This window comes from Hydra vulgaris, chromosome 05 (genome assembly GCF_038396675.1).
Source record: "Hydra vulgaris chromosome 05, alternate assembly HydraT2T_AEP".
Classification (NCBI taxonomy): domain Eukaryota; kingdom Metazoa; phylum Cnidaria; class Hydrozoa; order Anthoathecata; family Hydridae; genus Hydra; species Hydra vulgaris.
The window spans coordinates 23,304,271-23,320,305 of NC_088924.1; the positions used below are offsets into that span (position 1 = coordinate 23,304,271).

The following is a 16,035-nucleotide window of genomic DNA, read 5'->3' on the forward strand; positions in this document are numbered from 1 at the left end:
TAATTTGGTTTGTTATTTTCGCTGGATTTTAGGATCAAGGGTGTGGTGTAAATATTCTATTGTTATGTTTTATTGTTGTGATGTTTTGTGTTGATAGACTGCTTGGCTTACCTTCACGTTGGTGTCTATTGTTAAAAATGAATAATTGGTAGTTTCATTATTGGAACTTACTGCTTTTATCTATTTACTAAAGGCCAAGACAACATTTTGCTAAAAATGCAATTTATATCTTAATTTGATTTTTATTTTTTTTTAGTATTGTTAATCCTTTTGTACTTGGAAACAGATTTTATAGTTACATTTTCGATAAATGTTTATATTAACTGCCATGTCAACATAGGTTAATATAAATAGGTAAATCGATTTTGAGTTTTTATGTGGTTTTTTTTTTTTTTATTTTTTTTTTTTTTTTTGTAAGTACGGTATCATAACTCCATTTTTTTTTTCTTTAAGATTTACGATTGACGCATTTATACGATTTTAAAAAAAATACCCTGATTTCCTTTTATTGTAAATTTTTTGTCAGTTAAAATGATATAAATATATGCAATTAGTTCAATTTTTTTTTAAATTTCTCTTTTTTATGCCTAATAATTTGTTGTACGTAACTTAAGAGATGTTTTTAAAGAAGGGTCGCAATTAAAAACAAACTAAAAACCTTTAAATACATGGAGAATATTGTAGTTTTGCGCATTTGTCAAATACGAAATTACTTAAAATTTATAACGAGTTTAACTAATTAATTTGCTTAGTTTGCATTTGCAACACTTTTGAGGAAAGAAAAAATTCTTATATATTTTAAATTCTTATATATATTAAAAAGAAAAAATTCTTAAAAATGTAAATCATTGTTTTACATTTTATTATTTTGGTAAAAAGTCTTCATCAAAAACTTGCTTACTCTTAATAAAAATAACTTTATTCTCCTGGCCACCATTAAGGCAAAAACGAGGAAGGGAGGTCCTTTATTAGTGTCAAAATATATGAGAAAATATACTTTAAATATACTGTTAATATACTGTCTTTTATTAGTGTCAAAGTATACTTCATATTAATCTTATTAATTAAAGTTCATGATATAAAAAATATAATAAGAATTTGGCTTTACTTTTTCGTCAATTTAAAGCATGATGAAGTGTTATTATTTTGTGTCAGTAACTAAAAACGTACTGTGTTGAGCTTTGTAATGTCTAGGAAAATGGCTCTGCCATACACTGATATGACCTATGTCGGTTTTAAATTACTCAAATAACGTTAAATAATTGGTAAATTAATTTATTTTAATTTTGCAGATGGCCTAATTTTTTAATTTGAAGGCGTTTTCTTACATAGTATTAGTTAAGGTTTCGCAACTTTAAATTGTGTAAAACAGCCACTGTAAATTAAGTAATAGACCGACCGTAACCCGTATTACGGGTTGCTTTGTGCTAGTTTTTATTAATAAAATAATGTATTTTTGAAGGTCAAGGAGATAAAGATAATACTTAGAATAGATGCATATTTTAAAAAGGAAACAAAAAAAAAAATACATTTTGTAATATTATCAAATGAAGCATTTAAAAATGAGCCAAAAAAGATTTAAAAAAAAAATGTAATTATCTATTTTCTGAAGCGAAAGTGAGAAAATTAAATGGAGAAAATGTAATCGTGAGGTATGACAAACTTATTATTTTAAAAAATGTTTATAATAATTCAAATTGATATAGCTAGAAATCTAATCATTTTTAATCTTAATTTTAAATATTATAATAATGAAAATGGTTAACAGATCAAACGTAACAAATCTTTTAGAAATTTTTAATACACAAAATACACTTCTTTTGAATAATGATAATGATCCGGATGGAAACTTTTTGGAGGACGTCATAATCAAGTCTAACTATTTTGATATGAGGAAGTATCTAACCTCATGAATGCGTCACAAATGTTATTTTCAACTCTAACTTTAAACATTCGTAGTATGAACAAAAACTTTGAAAGTTTTAAATCAATGCTTAAAAATATAAACTCTGAGTTTACGATAATATGCTTATTAGAAACATGGTGCAGAAATGAAAAAAATAATTTTCAAAATCCAGGTTATAAGGCAATCCACCAAACTCGAGGTGGTGGCATTGGTGGTGGTGTATGCATTTTTATTCATGACTCAATCCATTTTCAGAAAATAGAAATTTTAAGTATTCAAAACGCAAACTTTGAATTTCTAACTATCGAATTATTAAACCACAATAATCAAAAAAAACATTTTAATAACTGTTTTGTATAGACCGCCATGCGGAAATAAGAAATCTTTTTTAAAACACTTAAAATGCTACTTAAAAAAAGTAAAACACAAACAAATTTACATCACGGGAGACTATAACCTAAATCTTCTTAATGTTAAAACTGATAGCGATGTAAAGCGTTTCTTAAACACTCTTTTTCAGTACAACATTATTCCCTTAATTAACAAACCTACTCGCGTAACTCTTCAAACCGAATCTCTCATTGATAATATTTTTACTAACAACTTTACGACATGCAACATTCAAAGCGGAATCATAAAAAGCGATATAAGCGACCACTTTCCAATCTTTTTCATTTCGGATTTTTTTAAAAAAGGAAAACAAACCAAAGTACAAAGGGAAGTAAAAAGGCAGATTAATGAAATTAATATTGAGGCGTTTAGAAATTATTTAATCAAAGTAAACTGGAAACAACTCAATAATTGCAAAGATGTTAATATTGCTTATGATTTTTTTTTACAATGAGTTCATTGATGCTTACAACAAAGCGTTTCCGATGAAGGAAATAAAAACTAAGCTTAAAAACCTACAAAGTCCCTGGATTACAAAAGGGCTTATTAAATCTTCAAAGAAAAAACAAAGACTATATGAAAAATTCTTAAAAAATAAAACTTATCAAAACAAAAAAAATATATAAAATTTACAAAAACCTGTTTGAAAACCTGAAATAGAAAGCTAAAAAAAATTATTTCTCAAAATCACTACAAAATAATATTGGTAATAACAAAAAAACTTGGGATATAATAAAGGAAGTGATAAGAAATAATAAACAAGATCATGGTAATACTTTACCAAAATATGTATACACTGAAGATGAAAGAACAGCAATTATGAGCGAAAAGTTATCGCAGAGAGTTTTAATAATTTTTTTATAAACGTCGGTCAAAACCTAGCAAATAAAATAACTCCCGGAGATAAAAATTTTAAATCATATATTAAAGAAGAGGACTGTGTGATGGATGAGCTTGAGGTGTCTCCTGATGAACTTCGGTTTGCTTTTGATATGTTAAAACCAAACAAAAGCTCAGGTCTTGATGACATAAGCCCAAGGGTTGTTAAAGAAGTTTTTGATATTATTGAAAACCCCTTACTAATTATTTTTAATCTTTCATTTAATAATGGTATTTTTCCTGACCTCTTAAAACTAGCAAGAGTAGTTCCAATTTTTAAAGACGGTGACATTTCTAAATTATCTAATTATAGACTTAATACTATATATATCTCATTACTTCCATGTTTTTCTAAAATTCTAGAGAGAATAATGCATAATAGGCTTTACAATTATTTTATAAAACATAAATTGCTTAATAATAATCAGTACGGATTTAGAAAAGGGCACTCGACAGAACATGCAGTAATTAAATTAGTTAAAGAAATTTTAAACGGATTTGAAAACAACCAATATACTCTTGGGGTTTTTATTGACCTCTCAAAGGCCTTCGATACTGTGGACCATACTATTCTTCTTTACAAACTCAGAAATTATGGTGTCAAAAAGAATAATTATAAATGGTTTTTTTCCTATCTTATTAATCACAAACAATGTGTATCTTATGATAAAACCTGTACGAAACTAGAAAACATTTCTTGCGGAGTTCCACAGGGATCTATTCTAGGGCCTTTATTATTTATTGTCTATATAAACGGTATTTACTTATCTTCTAGTGAATTAAATTTCAAACTTTTTGCTGACGACACTCAGTTTTTTTATACCCACTCAAACATAGAGTCAATCTTTATCACTATGAATCGTGAGCTTGACAACCTCAATGAATGGTTGAAGGCCAACAAACTCTCTCTAAATAAAACTAAAAGCAAATATATTCTTTTTCTAAACCCTCCAAAACTGAAACTTTGCCCCTAAAACTCCCAAATATTTCAATAGAAAAAACCAATTTACAAAGGACATTCTGCATTAAATTTTCAGGCGTTTTGCTTGACGAACAAATAAGTTGGAAAGACCACATTAATTTAATAGAAAATAAAATTTCAAAGAGTATTGGAATTATGTACAAGACAAGACATATGTTGGATAAAAACTGCTTAAAATTTATCTACTTTTCGTTTATCCATAGCTATATCAGTTATTGTAATATTGCGTGGGCCAGCATTTATCCATCAAAATTAAAGCGTATCGTAAATAAACAAAAACAAGCAAGCCGCCTTATATTAAATGCTAATAAATACACCAGTGCCAATCCACTGCTTAAAAAGCTTGGAGTGCTTAATGTTTATCAATTAAATATCTACAGTATTCTTTTATTCATGTCTAGATTTAAATATATATGCTGCGACTAATATATTTAGCATATATATGCTAGATTATCATATATATGCTAAATATATATATAAAAATTTTTGACGACCTTTTTGTTATTATAAATCATAAATATCAAAAAAAGCATTCATTGCATAACTATCAGGTACCAAAAACCTTATTAAAACAGTCTAATTTCTCAATAGCATACCAAGGGCCACATTTGTGGAACTCATTCCTTCCGATTGAAAGTAAAACTTTAATTTCACTTCAAACTTTCAAAGTTATTTTAAAAAAACAGTTACGTGATTATGACATATCTCAAATTCTATTTTATTTTTAATATCTTCTTTTTCAATTCTTAACTTTTCTTTCGTTTGCTTAAAAGTAAAACATATATTTTTTTTTGCTTATTTATCTAAATTTGTATTTTTTTTTTTTTTTTTTTATACATATATATTTTTATGAATGTATAAATATTTTTTTTTATGTATAAAAAAATGAAAAATGTTTATTTAAAAGTATTTATATTATTTTATTGATATTGTAAAAATTTAAGATAGATTTATGATAGTGTAAACGATACAACGGGGCTAGATGATAAGACTTTTGTCTTCTGCCTGCTCTGGTCATATCTTAACTTAAAATATTTTGTAAATAACTTATTATGAAAATGACAAAATAAACTATAAAAAAAAAATATATATATACTTGAGGCTTTCAATGTGAACGGACCTGTTTTTTACAATAGCGTATTTTTTACAATTCTTTACAATTTTATACAAAAAAAATATTTTTACAAATGGCAAGCAAAAAAGAAATTGAAAATATAATGGAGGGAAAATTCAAAGCGCAAGAAAGTTCACTGATAAAAATTATATCAGGAAATGCAGAAATTCAAAGCGACAAAATGGACAAGATTTTTAATTGAAAATATAACAAACCGTATTTCGATTGTCGAAAAAAAGCAATAAGTAATGCAGCAACACGTTAAAGATTTAGAAAAAAGTATCGAGTTTACACAAAATACTTTAATTAATGAAAAAGTTATAAATCTTGAATAGAAACTAAAAAAGTTAATAAAACAGAAATTTCAACAGATTTAAACCAGACAGTGCATTTAAAATCAATGCAGAACGAAGCAAATAAACAAAGCGATGGACTAAAAGAAAGTATGAGAAAGTTAGAAGATAAAAATAAAAGAAACAATATTAGAATAGACTGTGTATAAGAAAATGAAAAACAAAGATGGGAACAAGCTAAAAAAAAAAACAACTTATTCTAAAAGAGTAGTTTAAAATAAGTAACATAATTAAAATAAGTAACATAATTAAAATAAGTAACATAATTAACATAATATAAATAATAACAAAAATAAGTAACATAATTATTAAAAGAGCGCACTGTTTCGAAAGACGTATTATCAAAGAGAATGGAATGGATAAATCAAAAATCATAGTTAAATTGCTGAATAGTAAAAAAAAGAGAACATTTTTAAACACGCAAACATGCTTAAAGGAACAGGCATTTTTATCAATGAAGATTTTTCATACGAAACAAACAAAATAAGACGTGAATTAGGAGAAGATTGCGCGTAATGCTGGAAAATGTGCCGTTATAGAGTACGACAAGCTAATAGTAAAAGAGATTAATCAGTAGGCTAAATAAAATAATTATTTTTTTAAATTTTTTCTTATTATTATTTTTATTTTTATTTATTTCTTAAATGGCGGAACGCCATGAACTTAAATTTTCTTTTTCATAATCTTAATGATAATGACACTGATACAAATTGTTTCGACAAATTTAGTTTTGAATATAAATCTTCAGAGTTTAGGAATCGGCGCAATTTAAAAAAAAAAATAAAGAAGCATTTTCAATATTAAATACTAACAATCCAAAGTCTAAATAAAAATTTTGAAAAACTTAAAACTTTTCTTGGATGAAATAAAACATAAATTTAGCATTATTTGAATAACACAAACGTGGTGCAAATATGATCAACAAAATTTACATTTTCAATTAACTAATTACACGTCAATTCATCAACCGCGAAAAAAATATTGTGGTGGAGGCGTAAGTATTTTTGTTCGCAATTCTATTAACTTTGTCCCACATAATAGCCTATGCGTTAATGAATCAGACTGTGAGTCATTATGCATTGAAATTGTTTATAAAACCACAAAAAACATAATAATTTAATTCTACTTAGGGTAATTTTACATAATTTCGCCCATCACTCAATGTCGCCCTATATCATTAATTACTTATATGTCAGTTAGCTCACACGCTGCACCATTAAAAAGACGTTTATTTAGAGCAGCAAACCAACCTTATCAAATCAAAACAACCTTTATCTCAAGAGAATCGTAAATAAAGAAGTATTTCTTAAAAAAAATTTGGTTGGTTTTCGGTAATTTTTTTGCTACTTAATTTGCCAAATTCAAACCAGCTAATGCAACTCAACCGAGTTAATTATTTATTGTGTATTTTAAATTATAATTTAATTTTGTTCTCCGCTGTTTATTCTCTGATTTTAATAACATTTACAACCATTTGAAATGGTAGAATATGCATAAAATTGTTTTCTGCTTAACCTACCAAATTAACTCAATTTTGCCCACAGAATAAACAAACTGTCGCCCAATGCATTAAATCTCGACCTAAGTAGCGAAAATAGACACCATGTTATATTAAGACTTACGCTACCAGCAGTTTTTAAAAAAAAAAACCTTTTGCCGTGACCCCCATTAATTTTTGAATAATTTGGGATGACATTCAATAAATGATTGAAACTCAAAAACATAAAATTTCGTAAGGATACATATTAAGAACATTATGTTTTTGAATACTTTTAAAGAAGTATATTTTATATGAACTTTTATTCTATATACTATTGAGGAAATTATTTTATAAATTAATTTCCTTTAATTCAACATCCTTGGCATTAGGGTAAAATTGAACCCCAGATTTACTTGATAATTCCTTTGACAAAAATTAATGATATCCACGTTAATGTATTTTTGATTGCCTTCAAAACAATACGCTTCCTCTGTGCATTTTTATTAAAGAAGCTAATTAATAAATTGCTAATAACAGTATTATTACCCAGCGTTGAGTATGGAGTAATTATATAAAACGCTCATCTTCATCAAAACAAAATGAATTAGCTTAAAGAAGAGCAAAGAAAATATCGTAAATAAATAAACTTTGTCTAATTGCATTCTCTTTTCCTGATAATCAATGGTAAGAAAGAATTTAACATTGATTTATTTGATTTTATATTTTAATCCTATGCTTTTTTTTTTTTTTTTATAATAGTGTTTAGAAATAATGGGTATTTCATTTGACATTGTTTTATTTATTTTCAATTTTAGAACTAATGTTTTAGTTATTAAAATAACTAAAACATTTGGTTCAAAACCTCAAAAACCTTCAAAAGGGCCAAAATTCATATTATGTAAAATAACAATGTTTCTTCTTCTATAGACTTTTGTAATTACTTAGCTAAATACTTATTCACTTCATCGTAAATTAAATGCTGTGAAGTTCTAGGGTTGCGATTAGGTTACAAATACTAACATAATGGTATAACTCCTTCAACATCAATTAGTAGTACTCTTGACATTTGTCAAATGAAACATCTACCAACAATTGATGTTTCTTTAACTCGTGTCAATGGTTCCAATTATTTCATTAATCAATAAACCAGAACTAAGAAATGGGGATAAATTCCTGGAATGGAGTGAAGAAAATATGATGAATGCAGTTAAGCATGTCAGATCAGAGCCATCATTTTTAGTGCGTAAGGCAGTAGTGTGGTACAATGTGCCAGGTACAACACTAAGAGACAGACTCTCTATCTCTCAGTAAAAATTTTTTCTTTAAGCAAAGCTAGCAAGAAAATCTACCCTACTTTTTGCACAGGAAGAAAAACTTATTACTTAAAAAAAAACTTGTTACTTTAAACTTATTATTATATTAACGATTATGTCAGCAATAGAGCAAAGTTGGAGTAGATTCTGGAAAGTAATGGTTGGACTAAACAGGGTCTTGTAAACTATGGCTTAAGAAGAAGTTTTTAGAAAACATTGATCCCCAACGTCCTCAGCGATTGATTCTAAATGGGTACGACTGTCACAACATTATTTAGCTTATTTATATTGCTATCCAGAATCAGATACATGTAGTTAAAATGTCTTTACACACATCAAACTAAGTTTATCCATGCTGCCGCACCTTTTTCAAGCCACTGAAGGATTATTATCGCTCTACAACACAAGATCTGATGGGTTTGTTTCAAGGAATAATTGCTTGTTGTTCAAATTTTTCAAGAATATTTGCTTCAGCTTGGGAAAAAGCAATGACTTTTAGCAACATTACATCTGGGTTCAAGTCGTGAGAAATTTATCCATTTAATCCTCAGTCTATTCCGAGTGATGCATATTTGCCAAACTGTCTACGTCCAGTTGAAGAGGTATCAGCTAATACAACCGTTGATAATATTTCAATACCTGGTGCAGATAATGATCAAGACGTTGAAAATGTTTTGCACAGGATTCATTTCAGTTTCCATTATTTGTACTTTTGTTATTAAGAAATTTATTATGAAAGCAGCAGAAAGTGGACTTATTACTAATGTTAATAATGTCAAGACTCCGACTACATCACAATGCTTACAAATAACGGAAACTAAAATAAATCCTGCTCAGTTGACAAGCTACAACTATCATTTAAAAGCGGCTTTGATTTTGCTTGCAAAAATGGGTTTCTGATTGGTGTGCACTGAAACGTTCACTTCTTAACAACATGTCTAAAAAATATACCTTAATTAAGCAAAAGAAACAGTAGTTACGGAAAACAATTGTTCTTTGGTTAGTATTGTGCTGTTGTGTTTTTGTTAGTACTACTATACAATAAAAATTAACAACATGTCCAAAAATAAACCTGATCATCAAAATAAAGCATTAGAAAAAGAAACAGAGTTTACTCAAAACGTTTGTTCTTCGGTTATTGTACTATTGTGTTCTAGTTCTACTATACAATAAAAATTATTAGTTAAACTTTAGCTTGCAATTTTGACTAATTTTTATGTACTTATTAATAAAAATTCTGAATGAAGCACAAAGTTTACTAACTTGGATGTCAATAGTATTATTTATTATTTTCTTAGGAATTTCAATCATAAATTGTTAAAGAAATTAATTTTTAGACTTTGATTTTTCTATGGATGCTTAAAAAGTTGCTAATTATCCAGAACAATTACAAAATGTCACTGATGAAAGTAACGCAATTCAAAGTTCGTTAGAAAGCAACGTTTCTACTTTGGAAGCAGAAACTGTTGATATGATTGCATATTTGGTAAATCCAGTTGAAGAAAAAAATGTTGACTTCATTGTGAATAGTTTTCCAATTTTACTAAGCGAAAAGAAAAAGAAATCTTAGAACCACCAAACTTTAATTCTACCACAGTTTCAGATTTTCTATTTGCATACTCTTCCTACCCTGGCAAGTCAATCATTTCTCAATGTGATCAATACTTTCATAGCAACAACGCAACTTTTAATTAATTTTTAATTTTAAAATAAATCAGATTTTTTAAAGTTATTTAAATATTTGTACTTTTATTGAGAATATAATTTTATTAATGCAGGCGATGGATATGATATGCGATTGGCATATCCAAAGGCAACCGCACGGAAAAAGATAGCGAACAGGGAAGGTCAGCTTAAATACTTTGTTTAAACTTCTCAAGAGGAATACTCAGCAAAGCTGAAATATTATTGAGACAAAATCCAACAGGAACGAGAAAACAGGAACAAAAGAAAACAACTACGACTTTATAATGCTGCTAAGCGACTCAAACAAGAAGAAGAAAAAAAGTTATTAGCAGAGAAAAAAAAATTAGAATATCGTGCCAACCAGAGTTGTTAGTGGGTTGGGTTAACCCATGGGTTGGGTTGGATTGGGTTGAGGAAGTATAACCCACTGATAACCCACGCCTTAGCTGCATTTTCATTGTATTTTCGCCGTTTCACCGTTATGTTTATTTCATAATTTGCGCTTAAGATTTAACGGATTTGCTATCGAATGACGCAGTTTTATTAAAGCCAACCGTCGAATTAACGTCAACACATCGATATCCAGGCCGTTGTATTAATGTAAAAAAAAATGTATAATAATTAGTGTAATAAAAAACTGCTCTTGCGTCATCGAAAGCATAATTACTTTCGATGACGCAAGAGCAGTTTTTTACAGTTAGCGATTAGAGCGTTTTTTTCTGCGTGAATGACGTCATATAGCAAATTCATCGCTGAGTACGGCTATATAAACAGCATAAAATTAAATTAAAAGCATCATTACAATTCAAACTAAGCATGATGGCGAATGCCGATGAATTAGAAAATAAATTGAAACGTTACCCCAATAATTATTTATTCAAACCGTACGAGGCTGCAAAATCTGCGATTTGGGATAGGTTTACTTTAATATTTGAAAAGCGTGACGTTGCCGGAAATGGAGAGCCATCGAGTGTTGAATTGAAATATTTCTGTGCGTGTACCGTATGCAAAAAAGTGTATGCGTATAAGTCTGCTGATGGTCTAAGCTGCTTTGGTACAAAAAATCTCATAAATCATGCAAAATTATGCGGCACGAAGGACAGCAAACAACTGCAGATTCGTCAATGTTTCGCGTTAAAGTGTCAATTGACAAAAGATGACTGTGACCTTATGAAAAGAAAAGAAGTAGAATTCTGTGCTGATGGTTATCATTCTTTTCGATCTGTCGAACACGATGGTTTTAAGAGACTGCTTCAAACATGTGTTGACTTTGGCGCCAAGTATGGAAAATTTGACATCACTGACGCTGTAGTTAAACGTGAAACTGTAACGCAAGCTACACGGCTACAAGCTGCAGAAATAAAGAAGAGAATAATAGACGCTACAGACACAATTACATTTTATATAATTACATAATTACAGACACAAGGTCGCAACTATCACCGGCTAACGTAAAAGCTATCGAATTAGTACGCTGGGGAATGCGAAATGAAATGTTTCACTAATATAGTGCTCATTTATGTTAAAGCTGTTCTTTGTTAGTTTGCTTACTAACACATATAGTGACAGTAACTGAGTAACAACATATTATTTGTATTTAATATGGTTGTATAGGCTAGAATGTATTAAAATGTCGCCAATTTAACGGTATAATTATACATGTTTGCATGCACTCCGTGGGTCAACCCATGGGTTGGGTTGGGTTCATGTGGCAGTGGGTTGGGTTGGGTTCAATTTTCTTAACCCACTAACAACTCTGGTGCCAAAAAGTCTACAACAACAACAACAAAAAGAAGTTCATTTCACTAACATCTATATTGCAACTGTTAAAACTTTATTTTAAATAGACATTTTACAATTACAATTAGGGTTGATCTCACAATCCAGATTCAGGTCAGAATCTAGGGAGGGGCAAAAGTTCGCATTCAAAAAAACCCTATGGTTTTATATTTTTTTAATTAAATTGGTACAATTGAGCGTACACATTAACTAACAAAATTTATTCTTACTCACCTGTTTATAACGTCGACCGAGGTAATTAAATTTTTTTTTTAAAGTCACACAGCAAGTTTAAATCAACATGGTAAGATTGAGTTCAAGTGGGCGAGAATCAGTGCTTTTGACACACTGTACAGTTTATAATGGTACTGCCAACTACTCTCATAAAGTCTAAAGAATACTGCATAGTTTTGTACTTGAAGGAATAAGCTATGTAATGATATATAGTGCAGCTGTGTAAAATTAATAACAGCCTGTCAACATCAACATTAGTTCGGATGTGGGCGAGGTTCGATTAACTTACTCTATAGGAAACCAGCTGGAAATTTAACAGTGTTTAAAACTCTTTTAAATACATTTTTAACTCAAGTCAATAAAGAACGAAAGTATATATACATAGTCGTTGACATCAATTTGGACTTAAGGAGGTGCTTCAAATAACCTTAATAATTTAATAGATACTCTTCTTCAACATAATGTCATTCCAACAATAATTAACCCAACCAGAATATCTAAAAACTCTTCTTTATTACTAGATAATATAATCACCAACAATTTTTATAAAAGCTCTTTTTATACTGGTATAATTAAGACAGACTCATCAGATCATTTTGGTACTTTTCTAAATACTAAAAATATTACAATTAGCAACAAGCCTTCAAAAACTAATACATACAAAAGGCAGATCAATGAAAACTCCTTACAGCAATTCCAAGACCTTTTACAATATAAGATTGAGTGAGACCTTTTACTGAAATCAAGTGAGGCAAACAATGCCAACAAACTATTTCTTCATCATTTTTGTAATCAGTATGAAAATGCGTTTCCTGAGAAAAAAAATGTTATAAATACCAAGTCACTCCTATGTCCTTGGATGTCTAAGGGGCTACTAAAATCCTCGAAGAAAAAAAAAGTTGAATGAAAAGTTCCTAAAAAATAAAACTTATAAAAAGAACAAATTATATCATTATAAAAATATGTTAAAAAAACTAAAACTAACTCCAAAAAACTTTATTACTCAAAATTGTTAAAAAAAACTAAAGGAAGCACTAAAAAGACGTGGAAGGTAATTAAAGAATTTATTGGGAATTCAAAAAATTATGTATAAAATAATCTGGCAAAAAAATTTTAGTAGATGGTAAATTTATATACAATAAAACAATAATTACTAAAAATTTGAACAGCTCCTTTCTTAATATTGGGCCTAACTTAGCTGAAAAAATTCCGTCAAGCTCTTCTTCATATGATTTATATTTAAAAACCTATGATAAAGTAATGGATGAATCTAAACTAGATATTTATGAGTTGCGATCTGCTCTAAATAGTCTTAAAAACAACACTAGTGCAGGTTTTAATCAAATTGACGTGCATGCAGTAAAATCAGTTTTTAGTATTATAGAATCCTCTCTATACCACATTTTTGATCTTTCTATTAAATCAGTTACTGTTCCAGAAAAACTAAAAATTGCACGAGTCTTACCTATTTTTAAATCTGGTGATGAGACAAATACTTCAAATTACTGACCAATATCGGTTCTGCCTTGCTTTTCTAAGTTACTCAAACGCATAATGTATAATAGGCTTAACAGCTATTTATCGGTAAACAAAATGTTGTTCAGCAAGCAATTTGGTTTTAAAAAATATAACTAAACCGATCACGTTTTTACCATGTTACAAATGTCTTCAATGATGATTGTTTGACATTAGAAGTTTGTATTGATCTGTCTAAAGCCTTTGACACCGTCAACCATGTCATTCCTCTTAAAAAGCTTGAATACTATGGATTAAAAACAATAACTTACTCTGGTTTAAAGAATATTCATCAAGCAGTAAACAGTTTATACAATATGAAACAGGTAAAACGTTCAAAAATATATTGGCATGCAGAGTTCCACCAGATTTTCAGTAAACAATTTGAAACTCCAAAATTTAATCTAAAGTTATGTTCTTATTTTATTCAGTATTGGGAACCTTTTTTATAGAAAAGTTTTAAATAGATTGTTCATTATAAGAAGCAAATACTTCCGCAGTTCAAAGCTAATTTAAAATATCATTTAGTAAATATGGATAAAATATTATTTAGTAGATATGGACTTTAATATTTTAAATATTGCCAGTCTTTTTTAGAAGTTATCAAAATAAATTTATAATGATACATTAACTTAAACAACTTTAACATGTAAACTACCAAAAAACTAAAATAAGAAGAAAATCAACTATTATTATTAAGAATATCAATGTCTTCATCACACTTCTTTAAAAATGTTTACTTTTGAGTTTTTAGTCTATAAATTTAGTGAGTTTAATTTTTTTGTTTCATTTAATCTAAACATGCAGTATCTTTTTGTAAATTATCGTATATTTATTTTATTTTCGACACTTTTATGTATTTTATATTTTGTGGATGGAAATTTAATCATTTTTTTATAAAAACGACTATACGAGGCAGTCTGTATATATATGTATGTGTGTAGGCGTTATGTGCGTATGTGTGAATGCATATATATTTATACATTTGAACACATATATATTTATACATTTTATATCTTTCTTAACTAATCTTTTTTCTTTAACTAAATCTTTTTTTGTTTCCTAACTTCTTATACTTGACGTTTTGTAAAGAATCTTTAATAATTTACGGACTTGTGAATACGATTGCAATGGGGCTCGGTGGAAAAGGCTGATTGATACTTTCTTGTTGCTTCAGCCATTTCCTTTTGTTATATTTATACGTTGTATACATTCTTAACGGCAAAATTAAACTACTACTACTACTGCTACTACTACTACTACTACTACTACTACTACTACTACTACTACTACTACTACTACTACTACTACTACTACTACTACTACTACTTCTACTACTACTACTACTACTACTACTACTACTACTACTACTACTACTACTACTACTACTACTACTACTACTACTACTACTACTACTACTACTACTACTACTACTACTACTACTACCACTACTACTACTACTACTACTACTACTACTACTACTACTACTACTACTACTACTACTACTACTACTACTACTACTACTACTACTACTACTACTACTACTACTACTACTACTACTACTACTACTACTACTACTACTACTACTACTACTACTACTACTGGATCGTTATTGTAATTATATTATAATTAGAAACATTATTGTCAATCTCATAACACAGCAATATCGATTTTTAACAATGCTTTTATTAACTCTTCGTCTCTGTCTGTTTGTTTGTCGGTCTGTGAGCATCAAATCTTGCAATCAATTTTTGAGTCACTTCCTGATAATAGATTTTCTAAAATTTTGCATATATTCTAGGGTTGTTTGCAATAAACAAAAACTTACGAAAATTTCGTCTTTTAATCTTCCTTTTTAAGTTGGTATTGCGGAAGTTGTACTTGCGCAAATTCACCTTCCGTAACATTATACGAAAAAAAGAAATAATAATTATTTTGTAATAACTATACGAAAAACAACTTGCGAAACAAGTTGTTTCGAAAGAATACTTGCGAAACAGATCCTAACGGAAGGAGCGTTTCGGAATGTGCGCTTCCGGAATAGAATCGAAAACGTTTTTAATTGTTATACAAAAAAATGTTATTATTTATTATTTGTTGTCATTTCTTACTGAATCTTGGAATTAATTTATCACTACCTTTCAGACTAACTACAGCTCTGAAACTTTTAGCGCTTGTATAGTCCTGGTGAGCTACTATGTTTAAATTGTTTCCAGGGACAAAAACCCGGGGAAGGGTTGCATTGTACGTGCCCACTTTTTTGCTGCAAAACCTTGCAACTAAGTTTTTACTGCTCTCCAAAATAGCTAGAGCTTTAAAACTTTCAGCTTGTATAGTCCCAATAACGTTGGGGTGTTGAAAATTAAAACATTATTAGGGCCAACGACACAAGGGGCAACAAACA

The 16,035-nt window shown here is 28.8% G+C and overlaps 1 long non-coding RNA gene across 1 annotated transcript; it reads left to right on the forward strand.

The window, feature by feature from the left end:
* Positions 1 to 221: 221 nt before the first annotated feature.
* On the forward strand, positions 222 to 571 carry LOC136080012 (uncharacterized). Its single transcript, XR_010638379.1, has 2 exons — positions 222 to 354; positions 454 to 571. It is a non-coding gene; the product is annotated as an uncharacterized LOC136080012 (long non-coding RNA).
* The last annotated feature ends 15,464 nt before the right edge of the window (positions 572 to 16,035 follow it).